The sequence below is a fragment of the Ambystoma mexicanum genome (assembly GCF_040938575.1).
Source record: "Ambystoma mexicanum isolate Mex_15411 chromosome 12 unlocalized genomic scaffold, UKY_AmexF1_1 Mex_chr12_unloc.1, whole genome shotgun sequence".
NCBI lineage: Eukaryota > Metazoa > Chordata > Amphibia > Caudata > Ambystomatidae > Ambystoma > Ambystoma mexicanum.
The window spans coordinates 2402154-2424155 of NW_027182322.1; the positions used below are offsets into that span (position 1 = coordinate 2402154).

The 22002-nt window shown below is 46.2% G+C and overlaps 3 non-coding genes across 3 annotated transcripts; all 3 read left to right on the top strand.

Annotated features, from left to right (window-relative positions):
• The first annotated feature begins 6005 nt into the window (after positions 1 to 6005).
• Positions 6006 to 6077, top strand: TRNAH-GUG (transfer RNA histidin (anticodon GUG)). The gene has a single exon. It is a non-coding gene; the product is annotated as a tRNA-His (tRNA).
• A 2403-nt stretch (positions 6078 to 8480) lies between these two features.
• Positions 8481 to 8552, top strand: TRNAH-GUG (transfer RNA histidin (anticodon GUG)). Its single transcript has one exon. It is a non-coding gene; the product is annotated as a tRNA-His (tRNA).
• Positions 8553 to 13306: 4754 nt separating this feature from the next.
• On the top strand, positions 13307 to 13378 carry TRNAH-GUG (transfer RNA histidin (anticodon GUG)). The gene has a single exon. It is a non-coding gene; the product is annotated as a tRNA-His (tRNA).
• The last annotated feature ends 8624 nt before the right edge of the window (positions 13379 to 22002 follow it).

Below are 22002 nucleotides of genomic sequence, written 5' to 3' on the forward strand. Positions count from 1 at the left end.
GAGGAGTGAACGTGCATCCATGTATGCAGGCGAGAAGGGAAGGAGCATTGGTCATGCATCCCTGCATGAGGGTGAGACAGGGAGGAGATATGATCCCCGTATGAAGCCGAGAGAAGGAGGAGGCGTGAACGTGCATCCATGTATGCGGGCGAGACAGGAAGGAGCATTGGTCATGCATCCCTGCATGAGGGTGAGACAGGGAGGAGATATGATCCCCGTATGAAGCCGAGAGAAGGAGGAGGCGTGAACGTGCATCCATGTATGCGGGCGAGACGGGAAGGAGCATTGGTCATGCATCCCTTCCCGAGGGTGAGACAGGGAGGAGATAAAATCCCCGTATGAAGCCGAGAGAACGAGAAGACATGAACGTGCATCCATGTATGCGGGCGAGAAGGGAAGGAGCATTGGTCATGCATCCCTGCATGAGGGTGAGACAGGGAGGAGATAAAATCCCTGTATGAAGCCAAGAGAACGAGGCGGCATGAACATGCATCCTTGTATGCAGGTGTGACATGGAGTCATCATGAACATGCATCCCTTTATAAGGACATAACATGGAGGACGCATGAACATGAATGCCTGAATTTTATGGTGGTGGCCTTCGGGTGATTTGGCACGTGCAATTGGTGAAGAGCACTTCTCCTGCGCAAAAAAATAAATTTACTATTAGCACCCCGGAGGGAGCCTCTGCACTTCTTATAGGGAGAAAACTCTGCAATGGAAGGGGACAGGGTCAATAACAGCTGTAAACTCTCACAAGACCATCACTTCTCTCACACTTTCCTGCTCTCAGGCTGGCGGGCCATTATCGGCCCTGGCTGCCGCACCATTGCCAGGTTTGTGTAACTATATTATTTCTAATTGGCTCCACTTTGATGACTTTCATTTGGATTCTGACTTGATTATTGAGATCTTAAATAAGTGACTGGGGATCAGGTGTCCACTTATTCTCATGGATAACATCACAACCAACCTTTAATTCAAACATGAGTCATGACATCACAGATGGAGTACAGCTTATGATAGAGGTGGAACGTAACATTGTAGCAGCCCAAGTAGCTCGCCGTGATCGTATAGTGATTAGTACTCTGCGTTGTGGCCGCAGCAAACTCGGTTCGAATCCGAGTCACAGCATTGCGGTGAGGCAATGTCACGTCACGGCAGTTGGTCAGATATTTTAGAATTTCCATTAATACATTGGCAATCTCTGTGGAGGACTGAAACAATTCGATATGTCCTTACTGTTATGAACCTTTTGTTTCTTTAATGCTCTTTGCACACTTTTTCATCGGGTGACTGTAATGTATTTCAACCAAATCTAATTAAGAGCGCATTATGTGGTGACATTTGCAGTACATGAAACATTATAACACTGCCATTTACGTCAATAACCACTAGCTTGATTAAGACATATGTATTGCAGCGACAGTATTTCCCAGTTACAAATGGGAATAAAAACAACATCCGCGAGGGATTGAACCAACGACATTTAACTGATATTGCCAATGGAGCGCGTTACAGAGAGCGCGAGGTCCCCCCTTTACAGTCACACGCTGATGATAATACAGATGTTTAAATAAACAGGCATATCTGTGGACTTGTGGTCTTTCTACATTGGGACTCATAGTCTAGTCCTAGGCTATTGTAGGCACTGGCGTATCTTTTAGTGGAATGAGAGGCATTCTGTAGTCGCGTGAAAGGACCTTTCAAGTCAATCTGATCTGTATTGTCCTGTGAAAAAAAGCGTTCTTAGACACAGTGAGGAGTTTTTGGGGATAATGGGAAAATCATTTCCAACTAAATGACAGGAATTTCTTAGTCCAATCATGAGGTGTGCTAGGCTTTTTTATACTGTGGCGGAAAGAGAGAGAGTATAACAGTCATTATAAATAAAGGGCCAAGGAAGTGACAGTTTATGGAAGGAACAATTTGCACATAGTTTTAGAATGTGGTCAGGAGGAGGACAATGTGCTTACACATATGAAACATTAGAAGGTAGACATTATGGAAGCACATATATTTCTTTATTTTTATTGTATTTGGGGAGAGGGGGTTAATATAGCACGTCCAATGTGGAAAAGTGCTTTCCATAGCACCTTGCAGGTGGGCGACATCTAGAACTGTGCAGTAGCCACCCATGCCCCAGACGTCAAAGAGAACAAGAAGTTACACATGTTGGAAGTGAGGGTGAGACATTGAGGAGATATGATCCCCGTATGAAGCCGAGAGAAGGAGGAGGCGTGAACGTGCATCCATGTATGCAGGCGAGAAGGGAAGGAGTATTGGTCATGCATCCCTGCATGAGGGTGAGACAGGGAGGAGATATGATCCCCGTATGAAGCCGAGAGAAGGAGGAGGCGTGAACGTGCATCCATGTATGCGGGCGAGACAGGAAGGAGCATTGGTCATGCATCCCTGCATGAGGGTGAGACAGGGAGGAGATATGATCCCCGTATGAAGCCGAGAAAAGGAGGAGGCGTGAACGTGCATCCATGTATGCAGGCGAGAAGGGAAGGAGCATTGGTCATGCATCCCTGCATGAGGGTGAGACAGGGAGGAGATATGATCCCCGTATGAAGCCGAGAGAAGGAGGAGGCGTGAACGTGCATCCATGTATGCGGGCGAGACAGGAAGGAGCATTGGTCATGCATCCCTGCATGAGGGTGAGACAGGGAGGAGATATGATCCCCGTATGAAGCCGAGAGAAGGAGGAGGCGTGAACGTGCATCCATGTATGCGGGCGAGACAGGAAGGAGCATTGGTCATGCATCCCTGCATGAGGGTGAGACAGGGAGGAGATATGATCCCCGTATGAAGCCGAGAGGAGGAGGAGGCGTGAACGTGCATCCATGTATGCGGGCGAGACGGGAAGGAGCATTGGTCATGCATCCCTTCCCGAGGGTGAGACAGGGAGGATATAAAATCCCCGTATGAAGCCGAGAGAACGAGGAGACATGAACGTGCATCCATGTATGCGGGCGAGAAGGGAAGGAGCATTGGTCATGCATCCCTGCATGAGGGTGAGACAGGGAGGAGATAAAATCCCTGTATGAAGCCAAGAGAACGAGGCGGCATGAACATGCATCCTTGTATGCAGGTGTGACATGTAGTCATCATGAACATGCATCCCTTTATAAGGACATAACATGGAGGACGCATGAACATGAATGCCTGAAATTTATGGTGGTGGCCTTCGGGTGATTTGGCACGTGCAATTGGTGAAGAGCACTTCTCCTGCGCAAAAAAATAAATTTACTATTAGCACCCCGGAGGGAGCCTCTGCACTTCTTATAGGGAGAAAACTCTGCAATGGAAGGGGACAGGGTCAATAACAGCTGTAAACTCTCACAAGACCATCACTGCTCTCACACTTTCCTGCTCTCAGGCTGGCGGGCCATTATCGGCCCTGGCTGCCGCACCATTGCCAGGTTTGTGTAACTATATTATTTCTAATTGGCTCCACTTTGATGACTTTCATTTGGATTCTGACTTGATTATTGAGATCTTAAATAAGTGACTGGGGATCAGGTGTCCACTTATTCTCATGGATAACATCACAACCAACCTTTAATTCAAACATGAGTCATGACAACACAGATGGAGTACAGCTTATGATAGAGGTGGAACGTCACATTGTAGCAGCCCAAGTAGCTCGCCGTGATCGTATAGTGGTTAGTACTCTGCGTTGTGGCCGCAGCAAACTCGGTTCGAATCCGAGTCATGGCATTGCGGTGAGGCAATGTCACGGCAGTTGGGCAGATATTTTAGAATTTCCATTAATACATTGGGAATCTCTGTGGAGGACTGAAACAATTCGATATGTCCTGCTACTGTTATGAACCTTTTGTTTCTTTAATGCTCTTTGCACACTTTTTCATCGGGTGACTGTAATGTATTTCAACCAAATCTAATTAAGAGCGCATTATGTGGTGACATTTGCAGTACATGAAACATTATAACACTGCCATTTACGTCAATAACCACTAGCTTGATTAAGACATATGTAATGCAGCGACAGTATTTCCCAGTTACAAATGGGAATAAAAACAACATCCGCGAGGGATTGAACCAACGACATTTAACTGATGTTGCCAATGGAGCGCGTTACAGAGAGCGCAAAGTCCCGCCTTTACAGTCACACGCTGATGATAATACAGATGTTTAAATAAACAGGCATATCTGTGGACTTGTGGTCTTTCTACATTGGGACTCATAGTCTAGTCCTAGGCTATTGTAGGCACTGGCGTATCTTTTAGTGGAATGAGAGGCATTCTGTAGTCGTGTGAAAGGACCTTTCAAGTCAATCTGATCTGTATTGTCCTGTGAAAAAAAGCGTTCTTAGACACAGTGAGGAGTTTTTGGGGATAATGGGAAAATCATTTCCAACTAAATGACAGGAATTTCTTAGTCCAATCATGAGGTGTGCTAGGCATTTTTATACTGTGGCGGAAAGAGAGAGAGTATAACAGTCATTATAAATAAAGGGCCAAGGAAGTGACAGTTTATGGAAGGAACAATTTGCACATAGTTTTAGAATGTGGTCAGGAGGAGGACAATGTGCTTACACATATCAAACATTAGAAGGTAGACATTATGGAAGCACATATATTTCTTTATTTTTATTGTATTTGGGGAGAGGGGGTTAATATAGCACGTCCAATGTGGAAAAGTGCTTTCCATAGCACCTTGCAGGTGGGCGACATCTAGAGCTGTGCAGTAGCCACCCATGCCCCAGACGTCAAAGAGAACAAGAAGTTACACATGTTGGAAGTGAGGGTGAGACATTGAGGAGATATGATCCCAGTATGAAGCCGAGAAAAGGAGGAGGCGTGAACGTGCATCCATGTATGCAGGCGAGAAGGGAAGGAGCATTGGTCATGCATCCCTGCATGAGGGTGAGACAGGGAGGAGATATGATCCCCGTATGAAGCCAAGAGAAGGAGGAGGCGTGAACGTGCATCCATGTATGCGGGCGAGACAGGAAGGAGCATTGGTCATGCATCCCTGCATGAGGGTGAGACAGGGAGGAGATATGATCCCCCTATGAAGCCGAGAGAAGGAGGAGGCGTGAATGTGCATCCATGTATGCAGGCGAGAAGGGAAGGAGCATTGGTCATGCATCCCCTCATGAGGGTGAGACAGGGAGGAGATATGATCCCCGTATGAAGCCGAGAGAAGGAGGAGGCGTGAACGTGCATCCATGTATGCGGGCGAGACGGGAAGGAGCATTGGTCATGCATCCCTTCCCGAGGGTGAGACAGGGAGGAGATAAAATCCCCGTATGAAGCCGAGAGAACGAGGAGACATGAACGTGCATCCATGTATGCGGGTGAGAAGGGAAGGAGCATTGGTCATGCATCCCTGCATGAGGGTGAGACAGGGAGAAGATAAAATCCCTGTATGAAGCCAAGAGAACGAGGCGGCATGAACATGCATCCTTGTATGCAGGTGTGACATGGAGTCATCATGAACATGCATCCCTTTATAAGGACATAACATGGAGGACGCATGAACATGAATGCCTGAATTTTATGGTGGTGGCCTTCGGGTGATTTGGCACGTGCAATTGGTGAAGAGCACTTCTCCTGCGCAAAAAAATAAATTCACTATTAGCACCCCGGAGGGAGCCTCTGCACTTCTTATAGGGAGAAAACTCTGCAATGGAAGGGGACAGGGTCAATAACAGCTGTAAACTCTCACAAGACCATCACTGCTCTCACACTTTCCTGCTCTCAGGCTGGCGGGCCATTATCGGCCCTGGCTGCCGCACCATTGCCAGGTTTGTGTAACTATATTATTTCTAATTGGCTCCACTTTGATGACTTTCATTTGGATTCTGACTTGATTATTGAGATCTTAAATAAGTGACTGGGGATCAGGTGTCCACTTATTCTCATGGATAACATCACAACCAACCTTTAATTCAAACATGAGTCATGACATCACAGATGGAGTACAGCTTATGATAGAGGTGGAACGTCACATTATAGCAGCCCAAGTAGCTCGCCGTGATCGTATAGTGGTTAGTACTCTGCGTTGTGGCTGCAGCAACCTCGGTTCGAATCCGAGTCACGGCATTGCGGTGAGGCAATGTCACGTCACGGCAGTTGGGCAGATATTTTAGAATTTCCATTAATACATTGGCAATCTCTGTGGAGGACTGAAACAATTCGATATGTCCTGTTACTGTTATGAACCTTTTGTTTCTTTAATGCTCTTTGCACACTTTTTCATCGGGTGACTGTAATGTATTTCAACCAAATCTAATTAAGAGCGCATTATGTGGTGACATTTGCAGTACATGAAACATTATAACACTGCCATTTACGTCAATAACCACTAGCTTGATTAAGACATATGTATTGCAGCGACAGTATTTCCCAGTTACAAATGGGAATAAAAACAACATCTGCGAGGGATTGAACCAACGACATTTAACTGATGTTGCCAATGGAGCGCGTTACAGAGAGCGCGAGGTCCCGCCTTTACAGTCACACGCTGATGATAATACAGATGTTTAAATAAACAGGCATATCTGTGGACTTGTGGTCTTTCTACATTGGGACTCATAGTCTAGTCCTAGTCTATTGTAGGCACTGGCGTATCTTTTAGTGGAATGAGAGGCATTCTGTAGTCGCGTGAAAGGACCTTTCAAGTCAATCTGATCTGTATTGTCCTGTGAAAAAAAGCGTTCTTAGACACAGTGAGGAGTTTTTGGGGATAATGGGAAAATCATTTCCAACTAAATGACAGGAATTTCTTAGTCCAATCACGAGGTGTGCCAGGTTTTTTTATACTGTGGCGGAAAGAGAGAGAGTATAACAGTCATTATAAATAAAGGGCCAAGGAAGTGACAGTTTATGGAAGGAACAATTTGCACATAGTTTTAGAATGTGGTCAGGAGGAGGACAATGTGCTTACACATATGAAACATTAGAAGGTAGACATTATGGAAGCACATATATTTCTTTATTTTTATTGTATTTGGGGAGAGGGGGTTAATATAGCACGTCCAATGTGGAAAAGTGCTTTCCATAGCACCTTGCAGGTGGGCGACATCTAGATCTGTGCAGTAGCCACCCATGCCCCAGACGTCAAAGAGAACAAGAAGTTACACATGTTGGAAGTGAGGGTGAGACATTGAGGAGATATGATCCCCGTATGAAGCCGAGAGAAGGAGGAGGCGTGAACGTGCATCCATGTATGCAGGCGAGAAGGGAAGGAGCATTGGTCATGCATCCCTGCATGAGGGTGAGACAGGGAGGAGATATGATCCCCGTATGAAGCCGAGAGAAGGAGGAGGCGTGAAATTGCATCCATGTATGCGGGCGAGACAGGAAGGAGCATTGGTCATGCATCCCTGCATGAGGGTGAGACAGGGAGGAGATATGATCCCCGTATGAAGCCGAGAGAAGGAGGAGGCGTGAACGTGCATCCATGTATGCAGGCGAGAAGGGAAGGAGCATTGGTCATGCATCCCTGCATGAGGGTGAGACAGGGAGGAGATATGATCCCCGTATGAAGCCGAGAGAAGGAGGAGGCGTGAACGTGCATCCATGTATGCGGGCGAGACAGGAAGGAGCATTGGTCATGCATCCCTGCATGAGGGTGAGACAGGGAGGAGATATGATCCCCGTATGAAGCCGAGAGAAGGAGGAGGCGTGAACGTGCATCCATGTATGCGGGCGAGACGGGAAGGAGCATTGGTCATGCATCCCTTCCCGAGGGTGAGACAGGGAGGAGATAAAATCCCCGTATGAAGCCGAGAGAACGAGAAGACATGAACGTGCATCCATGTATGCGGGCGAGAAGGGAAGGAGCATTGGTCATGCATCCCTGCATGAGGGTGAGACAGGGAGGAGATAAAATCCCTGTATGAAGCCAAGAGAACGAGGCGGCATGAACATGCATCCTTGTATGCAGGTGTGACATGGAGTCATCATGAACATGCATCCCTTTATAAGGACATAACATGGAGGACGCATGAACATGAATGCCTGAATTTTATGGTGGTGGCCTTCGGGTGATTTGGCACGTGCAATTGGTGAAGAGCACTTCTCCTGCGCAAAAAAATAAATTTACTATTAGCACCCCGGAGGGAGCCTCTGCACTTCTTATAGGGAGAAAACTCTGCAATGGAAGGGGACAGGGTCAATAACAGCTGTAAACTCTCACAAGACCATCACTTCTCTCACACTTTCCTGCTCTCAGGCTGGCGGGCCATTATCGGCCCTGGCTGCCGCACCATTGCCAGGTTTGTGTAACTATATTATTTCTAATTGGCTCCACTTTGATGACTTTCATTTGGATTCTGACTTGATTATTGAGATCTTAAATAAGTGACTGGGGATCAGGTGTCCACTTATTCTCATGGATAACATCACAACCAACCTTTAATTCAAACATGAGTCATGACATCACAGATGGAGTACAGCTTATGATAGAGGTGGAACGTCACATTGTAGCAGCCCAAGTAGCTCGCCGTGATCGTATAGTGGTTAGTACTCTGCGTTGTGGCCGCAGCAACCTCGGTTCGAATCCGAGTCACGGCATTGCGGTGAGGCAATGTCACGTCACGGCAGTTGGGCAGATATTTTAGAATTTCCATTAATACATTGGCAATCTCTGTGGAGGACTGAAACAATTCGATATGTCCTGTTACTGTTATGAACCTTTTGTTTCTTTAATGCTCTTTGCACACTTTTTCATCGGGTGACTGTAATGTATTTCAACCAAATCTAATTAAGAGCGCATTATGTGGTGACATTTGCAGTACATGAAACATTATAACACTGCCATTTACGTCAATAACCACTAGCTTGATTAAGACATATGTATTGCAGCGACAGTATTTCCCAGTTACAAATGGGAATAAAAACAACATCTGCGAGGGATTGAACCAACGACATTTAACTGATGTTGCCAATGGAGCGCGTTACAGAGAGCGCGAGGTCCCGCCTTTACAGTCACACGCTGATGATAATACAGATGTTTAAATAAACAGGCATATCTGTGGACTTGTGGTCTTTCTACATTGGGACTCATAGTCTAGTCCTAGTCTATTGTAGGCACTGGCGTATCTTTTAGTGGAATGAGAGGCATTCTGTAGTCGCGTGAAAGGACCTTTCAAGTCAATCTGATCTGTATTGTCCTGTGAAAAAAAGCGTTCTTAGACACAGTGAGGAGTTTTTGGGGATAATGGGAAAATCATTTCCAACTAAATGACAGGAATTTCTTAGTCCAATCATGAGGTGTGCTAGGCTTTTTTATACTGTGGCGGAAAGAGAGAGAGTATAACAGTCATTATAAATAAAGGGCCAAGGAAGTGACAGTTTATGGAAGGAACAATTTGCACATAGTTTTAGAATGTGGTCAGGAGGAGGACAATGTGCTTACACATATGAAACATTAGAAGGTAGACATTATGGAAGCACATATATTTCTTTATTTTTATTGTATTTGGGGAGAGGGGGTTAATATAGCACGTCCAATGTGGAAAAGTGCTTTCCATAGCACCTTGCAGGTGGGCGACATCTAGATCTGTGCAGTAGCCACCCATGCCCCAGACGTCAAAGAGAACAAGAAGTTACACATGTTGGAAGTGAGGGTGAGACATTGAGGAGATATGATCCCCGTATGAAGCCGAGAGAAGGAGGAGGCGTGAACGTGCATCCATGTATGCAGGCGAGAAGGGAAGGAGCATTGGTCATGCATCCCTGCATGAGGGTGAGACAGGGAGGAGATATGATCCCCGTATGAAGCCGAGAAAAGGAGGAGGCGTGAACGTGCATCCATGTATGCAGGCGAGAAGGGAAGGAGCATTGGTCATGCATCCCTGCATGAGGGTGAGACAGGGAGGAGATATGATCCCCGTATGAAGCCGAGAGAAGGAGGAGGCGTGAACGTGCATCCATGTATGCGGGCGAGACAGGAAGGAGCATTGGTCATGCATCCCTGCATGAGGGTGAGACAGGGAGGAGATATGATCCCCGTATGAAGCCGAGAGAAGGAGGAGGCGTGAACGTGCATCCATGTATGCGGGCGAGACAGGAAGGAGCATTGGTCATGCATCCCTGCATGAGGGTGAGACAGGGAGGAGATATGATCCCCGTATGAAGCCGAGAGGAGGAGGAGGCGTGAACGTGCATCCATGTATGCGGGCGAGACGGGAAGGAGCATTGGTCATGCATCCCTTCCCGAGGGTGAGACAGGGAGGATATAAAATCCCCGTATGAAGCCGAGAGAACGAGGAGACATGAACGTGCATCCATGTATGCGGGCGAGAAGGGAAGGAGCATTGGTCATGCATCCCTGCATGAGGGTGAGACAGGGAGGAGATAAAATCCCTGTATGAAGCCAAGAGAACGAGGCGGCATGAACATGCATCCTTGTATGCAGGTGTGACATGTAGTCATCATGAACATGCATCCCTTTATAAGGACATAACATGGAGGACGCATGAACATGAATGCCTGAAATTTATGGTGGTGGCCTTCGGGTGATTTGGCACGTGCAATTGGTGAAGAGCACTTCTCCTGCGCAAAAAAATAAATTTACTATTAGCACCCCGGAGGGAGCCTCTGCACTTCTTATAGGGAGAAAACTCTGCAATGGAAGGGGACAGGGTCAATAACAGCTGTAAACTCTCACAAGACCATCACTGCTCTCACACTTTCCTGCTCTCAGGCTGGCGGGCCATTATCGGCCCTGGCTGCCGCACCATTGCCAGGTTTGTGTAACTATATTATTTCTAATTGGCTCCACTTTGATGACTTTCATTTGGATTCTGACTTGATTATTGAGATCTTAAATAAGTGACTGGGGATCAGGTGTCCACTTATTCTCATGGATAACATCACAACCAACCTTTAATTCAAACATGAGTCATGACAACACAGATGGAGTACAGCTTATGATAGAGGTGGAACGTCACATTGTAGCAGCCCAAGTAGCTCGCCGTGATCGTATAGTGGTTAGTACTCTGCGTTGTGGCCGCAGCAAACTCGGTTCGAATCCGAGTCATGGCATTGCGGTGAGGCAATGTCACGGCAGTTGGGCAGATATTTTAGAATTTCCATTAATACATTGGCAATCTCTGTGGAGGACTGAAACAATTCGATATGTCCTGCTACTGTTATGAACCTTTTGTTTCTTTAATGCTCTTTGCACACTTTTTCATCGGGTGACTGTAATGTATTTCAACCAAATCTAATTAAGAGCGCATTATGTGGTGACATTTGCAGTACATGAAACATTATAACACTGCCATTTACGTCAATAACCACTAGCTTGATTAAGACATATGTAATGCAGCGACAGTATTTCCCAGTTACAAATGGGAATAAAAACAACATCCGCGAGGGATTGAACCAACGACATTTAACTGATGTTGCCAATGGAGCGCGTTACAGAGAGCGCAAAGTCCCGCCTTTACAGTCACACGCTGATGATAATACAGATGTTTAAATAAACAGGCATATCTGTGGACTTGTGGTCTTTCTACATTGGGACTCATAGTCTAGTCCTAGGCTATTGTAGGCACTGGCGTATCTTTTAGTGGAATGAGAGGCATTCTGTAGTCGTGTGAAAGGACCTTTCAAGTCAATCTGATCTGTATTGTCCTGTGAAAAAAAGCGTTCTTAGACACAGTGAGGAGTTTTTGGGGATAATGGGAAAATCATTTCCAACTAAATGACAGGAATTTCTTAGTCCAATCATGAGGTGTGCTAGGCATTTTTATACTGTGGCGGAAAGAGAGAGAGTATAACAGTCATTATAAATAAAGGGCCAAGGAAGTGACAGTTTATGGAAGGAACAATTTGCACATAGTTTTAGAATGTGGTCAGGAGGAGGACAATGTGCTTACACATATGAAACATTAGAAGGTAGACATTATGGAAGCACATATATTTCTTTATTTTTATTGTATTTGGGGAGAGGGGGTTAATATAGCACGTCCAATGTGGAAAAGTGCTTTCCATAGCACCTTGCAGGTGGGCGACATCTAGAGCTGTGCAGTAGCCACCCATGCCCCAGACGTCAAAGAGAACAAGAAGTTACACATGTTGGAAGTGAGGGTGAGACATTGAGGAGATATGATCCCAGTATGAAGCCGAGAAAAGGAGGAGGCGTGAACGTGCATCCATGTATGCAGGCGAGAAGGGAAGGAGCATTGGTCATGCATCCCTGCATGAGGGTGAGACAGGGAGGAGATATGATCCCCGTATGAAGCCAAGAGAAGGAGGAGGCGTGAACGTGCATCCATGTATGCGGGCGAGACAGGAAGGAGCATTGGTCATGCATCCCTGCATGAGGGTGAGACAGGGAGGAGATATGATCCCCCTATGAAGCCGAGAGAAGGAGGAGGCGTGAATGTGCATCCATGTATGCAGGCGAGAAGGGAAGGAGCATTGGTCATGCATCCCCTCATGAGGGTGAGACAGGGAGGAGATATGATCCCCGTATGAAGCCGAGAGAAGGAGGAGGCGTGAACGTGCATCCATGTATGCGGGCGAGACGGGAAGGAGCATTGGTCATGCATCCCTTCCCGAGGGTGAGACAGGGAGGAGATAAAATCCCCGTATGAAGCCGAGAGAACGAGGAGACATGAACGTGCATCCATGTATGCGGGTGAGAAGGGAAGGAGCATTGGTCATGCATCCCTGCATGAGGGTGAGACAGGGAGAAGATAAAATCCCTGTATGAAGCCAAGAGAACGAGGCGGCATGAACATGCATCCTTGTATGCAGGTGTGACATGGAGTCATCATGAACATGCATCCCTTTATAAGGACATAACATGGAGGACGCATGAACATGAATGCCTGAATTTTATGGTGGTGGCCTTCGGGTGATTTGGCACGTGCAATTGGTGAAGAGCACTTCTCCTGCGCAAAAAAATAAATTTACTATTAGCACCCCGGAGGGAGCCTCTGCACTTCTTATAGGGAGAAAACTCTGCAATGGAAGGGGACAGGGTCAATAACAGCTGTAAACTCTCACAAGACCATCACTGCTCTCACACTTTCCTGCTCTCAGGCTGGCGGGCCATTATCGGCCCTGGCTGCCGCACCATTGCCAGGTTTGTGTAACTATATTATTTCTAATTGGCTCCACTTTGATGACTTTCATTTGGATTCTGACTTGATTATTGAGATCTTAAATAAGTGACTGGGGATCAGGTGTCCACTTATTCTCATGGATAACATCACAACCAACCTTTAATTCAAACATGAGTCATGACATCACAGATGGAGTACAGCTTATGATAGAGGTGGAACGTCACATTATAGCAGCCCAAGTAGCTCGCCGTGATCGTATAGTGGTTAGTACTCTGCGTTGTGGCCGCAGCAACCTCGGTTCGAATCCGAGTCACGGCATTGCGGTGAGGCAATGTCACGTCACGGCAGTTGGGCAGATATTTTAGAATTTCCATTAATACATTGGCAATCTCTGTGGAGGACTGAAACAATTCGATATGTCCTGTTACTGTTATGAACCTTTTGTTTCTTTAATGCTCTTTGCACACTTTTTCATCGGGTGACTGTAATGTATTTCAACCAAATCTAATTAAGAGCGCATTATGTGGTGACATTTGCAGTACATGAAACATTATAACACTGCCATTTACGTCAATAACCACTAGCTTGATTAAGACATATGTATTGCAGCGACAGTATTTCCCAGTTACAAATGGGAATAAAAACAACATCTGCGAGGGATTGAACCAACGACATTTAACTGATGTTGCCAATGGAGCGCGTTACAGAGAGCGCGAGGTCCCGCCTTTACAGTCACACGCTGATGATAATACAGATGTTTAAATAAACAGGCATATCTGTGGACTTGTGGTCTTTCTACATTGGGACTCATAGTCTAGTCCTAGTCTATTGTAGGCACTGGCGTATCTTTTAGTGGAATGAGAGGCATTCTGTAGTCGCGTGAAAGGACCTTTCAAGTCAATCTGATCTGTATTGTCCTGTGAAAAAAAGCGTTCTTAGACACAGTGAGGAGTTTTTGGGGATAATGGGAAAATCATTTCCAACTAAATGACAGGAATTTCTTAGTCCAATCACGAGGTGTGCCAGGTTTTTTTATACTGTGGCGGAAAGAGAGAGAGTATAACAGTCATTATAAATAAAGGGCCAAGGAAGTGACAGTTTATGGAAGGAACAATTTGCACATAGTTTTAGAATGTGGTCAGGAGGAGGACAATGTGCTTACACATATGAAACATTAGAAGGTAGACATTATGGAAGCACATATATTTCTTTATTTTTATTGTATTTGGGGAGAGGGGGTTAATATAGCACGTCCAATGTGGAAAAGTGCTTTCCATAGCACCTTGCAGGTGGGCGACATCTAGATCTGTGCAGTAGCCACCCATCCCCCAGACGTCAAAGAGAACAAGAAGTTACACATGTTGGAAGTGAGGGTGAGACATTGAGGAGATATGATCCCCGTATGAAGCCGAGAGAAGGAGGAGGCGTGAACGTGCATCCATGTATGCAGGCGAGAAGGGAAGGAGCATTGGTCATGCATCCCTGCATGAGGGTGAGACAGGGAGGAGATATGATCCCCGTATGAAGTCGAGAGAAGGAGGAGGCGTGAAATTGCATCCATGTATGCGGGCGAGACAGGAAGGAGCATTGGTCATGCATCCCTGCATGAGGGTGAGACAGGGAGGAGATATGATCCCCGTATGAAGCCGAGAGAAGGAGGAGGCGTGAACGTGCATCCATGTATGCAGGCGAGAAGGGAAGGAGCATTGGTCATGCATCCCTGCATGAGGGTGAGACAGGGAGGAGATATGATCCCCGTATGAAGCCGAGAGAAGGAGGAGGCGTGAACGTGCATCCATGTATGCGGGCGAGACAGGAAGGAGCATTGGTCATGCATCCCTGCATGAGGGTGAGACAGGGAGGAGATATGATCCCCGTATGAAGCCGAGAGAAGGAGGAGGCGTGAACGTGCATCCATGTATGCGGGCGAGACGGGAAGGAGCATTGGTCATGCATCCCTTCCCGAGGGTGAGACAGGGAGGAGATAAAATCCCCGTATGAAGCCGAGAGAACGAGAAGACATGAACGTGCATCCATGTATGCGCGCGAGAAGGGAAGGAGCATTGGTCATGCATCCCTGCATGAGGGTGAGACAGGGAGGAGATAAAATCCCTGTATGAAGCCAAGAGAACGAGGCGGCATGAACATGCATCCTTGTATGCAGGTGTGACATGGAGTCATCATGAACATGCATCCCTTTATAAGGACATAACATGGAGGACGCATGAACATGAAGGCCTGAATTTTATGGTGGTGGCCTTCGGGTGATTTGGCACGTGCAATTGGTGAAGAGCACTTCTCCTGCGCAAAAAAAAAAAATTTACTATTAGCACCCCGGAGGGAGCCTCTGCACTTCTTATAGGGAGAAAACTCTGCAATGGAAGGGGACAGGGTCAATAACAGCTGTAAACTCTCACAAGACCATCAATTCTCTCACACTTTCCTGCTCTCAGGCTGGCGGGCCATTATCGGCCCTGGCTGCCGCACCATTGCCAGGTTTGTGTAACTATATTATTTCTAATTGGCTCCACTTTGATGACTTTCATTTGGATTCTGACTTGATTATTGAGATCTTAAATAAGTGACTGGGGATCAGGTGTCCACTTATTCTCATGGATAACATCACAACCAACCTTTAATTCAAACATGAGTCATGACATCACAGATGGAGTACAGCTTATGATAGAGGTGGAACGTAACATTGTAGCAGCCCAAGTAGCTCGCCGTGATCGTATAGTGATTAGTACTCTGCGTTGTGGCCGCAGCAAACTCGGTTCGAATCCGAGTCACGGCATTGCGGTGAGGCAATGTCACGTCACAGCAGTTGGTCAGATATTTTAGAATTTCCATTAATACATTGGCAATCTCTGTGGAGGACTGAAACAATTCGATATGTCCTTACTGTTATGAACCTTTTGTTTCTTTAATGCTCTTTGCACACTTTTTCATCGGGTGACTGTAATGTATTTCAACCAAATCTAATTAAGAGCGCATTATGTGGTGACATTTTCAGTACATGAAACATTATAACACTGCCATTTACGTCAATAACCACTAGCTTGATTAAGACATATGTATTGCAGCGACAGTATTTCCCAGTTACAAATGGGAATAAAAACAACATCCGCGAGGGATTGAACCAACGACATTTAACTGATATTGCCAATGGAGCGCGTTACAGAGAGCGCGAGGTCCCCCCTTTACAGTCACACGCTGATGATAATACAGATGTTTAAATAAACAGGCACATCTGTGGACTTGTGGTCTTTCTACATTGGGACTCATAGTCTAGTCCTAGGCTATTGTAGGCACTGGCATATCTTTTAGTGGAATGAGAGGCATTCTGTAGTCGCGTGAAAGGACCTTTCAAGTCAATCTGATCTGTATTGTCCTGTGAAAAAAAGCGTTCTTAGACACAGTGAGGAGTTTTTGGGGATAATGGGAAAATCATTTCCAACTAAATGACAGGAATTTCTTAGTCCAATCATGAGGTGTGCTAGGCTTTTTTATACTGTGGCGGAAAGAGAGAGAGTATAACAGTCATTATAAATAAAGGGCCAAGGAAGTGACAGTTTATGGAAGTAACAATTTGCACATAGTTTTAGAATGTGGTCAGGAGGAGGACAATGTGCTTACACATATGAAACATTAGAAGGTAGACATTATGGAAGCACATATATTTCTTTATTTTTATTGTATTTGGGGAGAGGGGGTTAATATAGCACGTCCAATGTGGAAAAGTGCTTTCCATAGCACCTTGCAGGTGGGCGACATCTAGAACTGTGCAGTAGCCACCCATGCCCCAGACGTCAAAGAGAACAAGAAGTTACACATGTTGGAAGTGAGGGTGAGACATTGAGGAGATATGATCCCCGTATGAAGCCGAGAGAAGGAGGAGGCGTGAACGTGCATCCATGTATGCAGGCGAGAAGGGAAGGAGCATTGGTCATGCATCCCTGCATGAGGGTGAGACAGGGAGGAGATATGATCCCCGTTTGTATGCGGGCGAGACAGGAAGGAGCGTTGGTCATGCATCCCTGCATGAGGGTGAGACAGGGAGGAGATATGATCCCCGTATGAAGCCGAGAGAAGGAGGAGGCGTGAACGTGCATCCATGTATGCAGGCGAGAAGGGAAGAAGCATTGGTCATGCATCCCTGCATGAGGGTGAGACAGGGAGGAGATATGATCCCCGTATGAAGCCGAGAGAAGGAGGAGGCGTGAACGTGCATCCATGTATGCGGGCAAGACAGGAAGGAGCATTGGTCATGCATCCCTGCATGACGGTGAGACAGGGAGGAGATATGATCCCTGTATGAAGCGGAGAGAAGGAGGAGGCGTGAACGTGCATCCATGTATGCGGGCGAGACGGGAAGGAGCATTGGTCATGCATCCCTTCCTGAGGGTGAGACAGGGAGGAGATAAAATCCCCGTATGAAGCCGAGAGAACGAGAAGACATGAACGTGCATCCATGTATGCGGGCGAGAAGGGAAGGAGCATTGGTCATGCATCCCTGCATGAGGGTGAGACAGGGAGGAGATAAAATCCATTTATGAAGCCAAGAGAACGAGGCGGCATGAACATGCATCCTTGTATGCAGGTGTGACATGGAGTCATCATGAACATGCATCCCTTTATAAGGACATAACATGGAGGACGCATGAACATGAATGCCTGAATTTTATGGTGGCGGCCTTCGGGTGATTTGGCACGTGCAATTGGCAAAGAGCACTTCTCCTGTGCAAAAAAATAAATTTACTATTAGCACCCCGGAGGGAGCCTCTGCACTTCTTATAGGGAGAAAACTCTGCAATGGAAGGGGACAGGGTCAATAACAGCTGTAAACTCTCACAAGACCATCACTGCTCTCACACTTTCCTGCTCTCAGGCTGGCGGGCCATTATCGGCCCTGGCTGCCGCACCATTGCCAGGTTTGTGTAACTATATTATTTCTAATTGGCTCCACTTTGATGACTTTCATTTGGATTCTGACTTGATTATTGAGATCTTAAATAAGTGACTGGGGATCAGGTGTCCACTTATTCTCATGGATAACATCACAACCAACCTTTAATCCAAACATGAGTCATGACATCACAGATGGAGTACAGCTTATGATAGAGGTGGAACGTCACATTGTAGCAGCCCAAGTAGCTCGCTGTGATCGTATAGTGGTTAATAGCAACCTCGTTTCGAATCCGAGTCACGGCAGTTGGGCAGATATTTTACAATTTCCATTAATACATTGGCAATCTCTGTGGAGGACTGAAACAATTCGATATGTCCTGTTACTGTTATGAACCTTTTGTTTCTTTAATGCTCTTTGCACACTTTTTCATCGGGTGACTGTAATGTATTTCAACCAAATCTAATTAAGAGCGCATTATGTGGTGACATTTGCAGTACATGAAACATTATAACACTGCCATTTACGTCAATAACTACTAGCATGATTAAGACATATGTATTGCAGCGACAGTATTTCCCAGTTACAAATGGGAATAAAAACAACATCTGCGAGGGATTGAACCAACGACATTTAACTGATGTTGCCAATGGAGCGCGTTACAGAGAGCGCGAGGTCCCGCCTTTACAGTCACACGCTGATGATAATACAGATGTTTAAATAAACAGGCATATCTGTGGACTTGTGGTCTTTCTACATTGGGACTCATAGTCTAGTCCTAGGCTATTGTAGGCACTAGCGTATCTTTTAGTGGAATGAGAGGCATTCTGTAGTCACGTGAAAGGACCTTTCAAGTCAATCTGATCTGTATTGTCCTGTGAAAAAAAGCGTTCTTAGACACAGTGAGGAGTTTTTGGGGATAATGGGAAAATCATTTCCAACTAAATGACAGGAATTTCTTAGTCCAATCATGAGGTGTGCTAGGCTTTTTTATACTGTGGCGGAAAGAGAGTGAGTATAACAGTCATTATAAATAAAGGGCCAAGGAAGTGACAGTTTATGGAAGGAACAATTTGCACATAGTTTTAGAATGTGGTCAGGAGGAGGACAATGTGCTTACACATATGAAACATTAGAAGGTAGACATTATGGAAGCACATATATTTCTTTATTTTTATTGTATTTGGGGAGAGGGGGTTAATATAGCACGTCCAATGTGGAAAAGTGCTTTCCATAGCACCTTGCAGGTGGGCGACATCTAGATCTGTGCAGTAGCCACCCATGCCCCAGACGTCAAAGAGAACAAGAAGTTACACATGTTGGAAGTGAGGGTGAGACATTGAGGGGATATGATCCCCGTATGAAGCCGAGAGAAGGAGGAGGCGTGAACGTGCATCCATGTATGCAGGCGAGAAGGGAAGGAGCATTGGTCATGCATCCCTGCATGAGGGTGAGACAGGGAGGAGATATGATCCCCGTATGAAGCCAAGAGAAGGAGGAGGCGTGAACGTGCATCCATGTATGCGGGCGAGACAGGAAGGAGCGTTGGTCATGCATCCCTGCATGAGGGTGAGACAGGGAGGAGATATGATCCCCGTATGAAGCCGAGAGAAGGAGGAGGCGTGAACGTGCATCCATGTATGCAGGCGAGAAGGGAAGGAGCATTGGTCATGCATCCCTGCATGAGGGTGAGACAGGGAGGAGATATGATCCCCGTATGAAGCCGAGAGAAGGAGGAGGCGTGAACGTGCATCCATGTATGCGGGCGAGACAGGAAGGAGCATTGGTCATGCATCCCTGCATGAGGGTGAGACAGGGAGGAGATATGATCCCCGTATGAAGCCGAGAGAAGGAGGAGGCGTGAACGTGCATCCATGTATGCGGGCGAGACGGGAAGGAGCATTGGTCATGCATCCCTTCCTGAGGGTGAGACAGGGAGGAGATAAAATCCCCGTATGAAGCCGAGAGAACGAGAAGACATGAACGTGCATACATGTATGCGGGCGAGAAGGGAAGGAGCATTGGTCATGCATCCCTGCATGAGGGTGAGACAGGGAGGAGATAAAATCCCTTTATGAAGCCAAGAGAACGAGGCGGCATGAACATGCATCCTTGTATGCAGGTGTGACATGGAGTCATCATGAACATGCATCCCTTTATAAGGACATAACATGGAGGACGCATGAACATGAATGCCTGAATTTTATGGTGGTGGCCTTCGGGTGATTTGGCACGTGCAATTGGTGAAGAGCACTTCTCCTGCGCAAAAAAATAAATGTACTATTAGCACCCCGGAGGGAGCCTCTGCACTTCTTATAGGGAGAAAACTCTGCAATGGAAGGGGAAAGGTTCAATAACAGCTGTAAACTCTCACAAGACCATCACTGCTCTCACACTTTCCTGCTCTCAGGCTGGCGGGCCATTATCGGCCCTGGCTGCCGCAGCATTGCCAGGTTTGTGTAACTATATTATTTCTAATTGGCTCCACTTTGATGACTTTCATTTGGATTCTGACTTGATTATTGAGATCTTAAATAAGTGACTGGGGATCAGGTGTCCACTTATTCTCATGGATAACATCACAACCAACCTTTAATTCAAACATGAGTCATGACATCACAGATGGAGTACAGCTTATGATAGAGGTGGAACATCACATTGTAGCTGCCCAAGTAGCTCGCCGTGATCGTATAGTGGTTAGTACTCTGTGTTGTGGCCGCAGCAACCTCGGTTCGGATCCGAGTCACGGCATTGCGGTGAGGCAATGTCACGGCAGTTGGGCAGATATTTTAGAATTTCCATTAATACATTGGCAATCTCTGTGGAGGACTGAAACAATTCGATATGTCCTGTTACTGTTATGAACCTTTTGTTTCTTTAATGCTCTTTGCACACTTTTTCATCGGGTGACTGTAATGTATTTCAACCAAATCTAATTAAGAGCGCATTATGTGGTGACATTTGCAGTACATGAAACATTATAACACTGCCATTTACGTCAATAACCACTAGCTTGATTAAGACATATGTATTTCAGCGACAGTATTTCCCAGTTACAAATGGGAATAAAAACAACATCCGCGAGGGATTGAACCAACGACATTTAACTGATGTTGCCAATGGAGCGCGTTGCAGAGAGCGCGAGGTCCCGCCTTTACAGTCACACGCTGATGATAATACAGATGTTTAAATAAACAGGCATATCTGTGGACTTGTCGTCTTTCTACATTGGGACTCATAGTCTAGTCCTAGGCTATTGTAGGCACTGGCGTATCTTTTAGTGGAATGAGAGGCATTCTGTAGTCGCGTGAAAGGACCTTTCAAGTCAATCTGATCTGTATTGTCCTGTGAAAAAAAGCGTTCTTAGACACAGTGAGGAGTTTTTGGGGATAATGGGAAAATCATTTCCAACTAAATGACAGGAATTTCTTAGTCCAATCATGAGGTGTGCTAGGCTTTTTTATACTGTGGCGGAAAGAGAGAGAGTATAACAGTCATTATAAATAAAGGGCCAAGGAAGTGACAGTTTATGGAAGGAACAATTTGCACATAGTTTTAGAATGTGGTCAGGAGGAGGACAATGTGCTTACACATATGAAACATTAGAAGGTAGACATTATGGAAGCACATATATTTCTTTATTTTTATTGTATTTGGGGAGAGGGGGTTAATATAGCACGTCCAATGTGGAAAAGTGCTTTCCATAGCACCTTGCAGGTGGGCGACATCTAGAGCTGTGCAGTAGCCACCCATGCCCCAGACGTCAAAGAGAACAAGAAATTACACATGTTGGAAGTGAGGGTGAGACATTGAGGAGATATGATCCCCGTATGAAGCCGAGAAAAGGAGGAGGCGTGAACGTGCATCCATGTATGCAGGCGAGAAGGGAAGGAGCATTGGTCATGCATCCCTGCATGAGGGTGAGACAGGGAGGAGATATGATCCCCGTATGAAGCCCAGAGAAGGAGGAGGCTTGAACGTGCATTCATGTATGCGGGCGAGACAGGAAGGAGCATTGGTCATGCATCCCTGCATG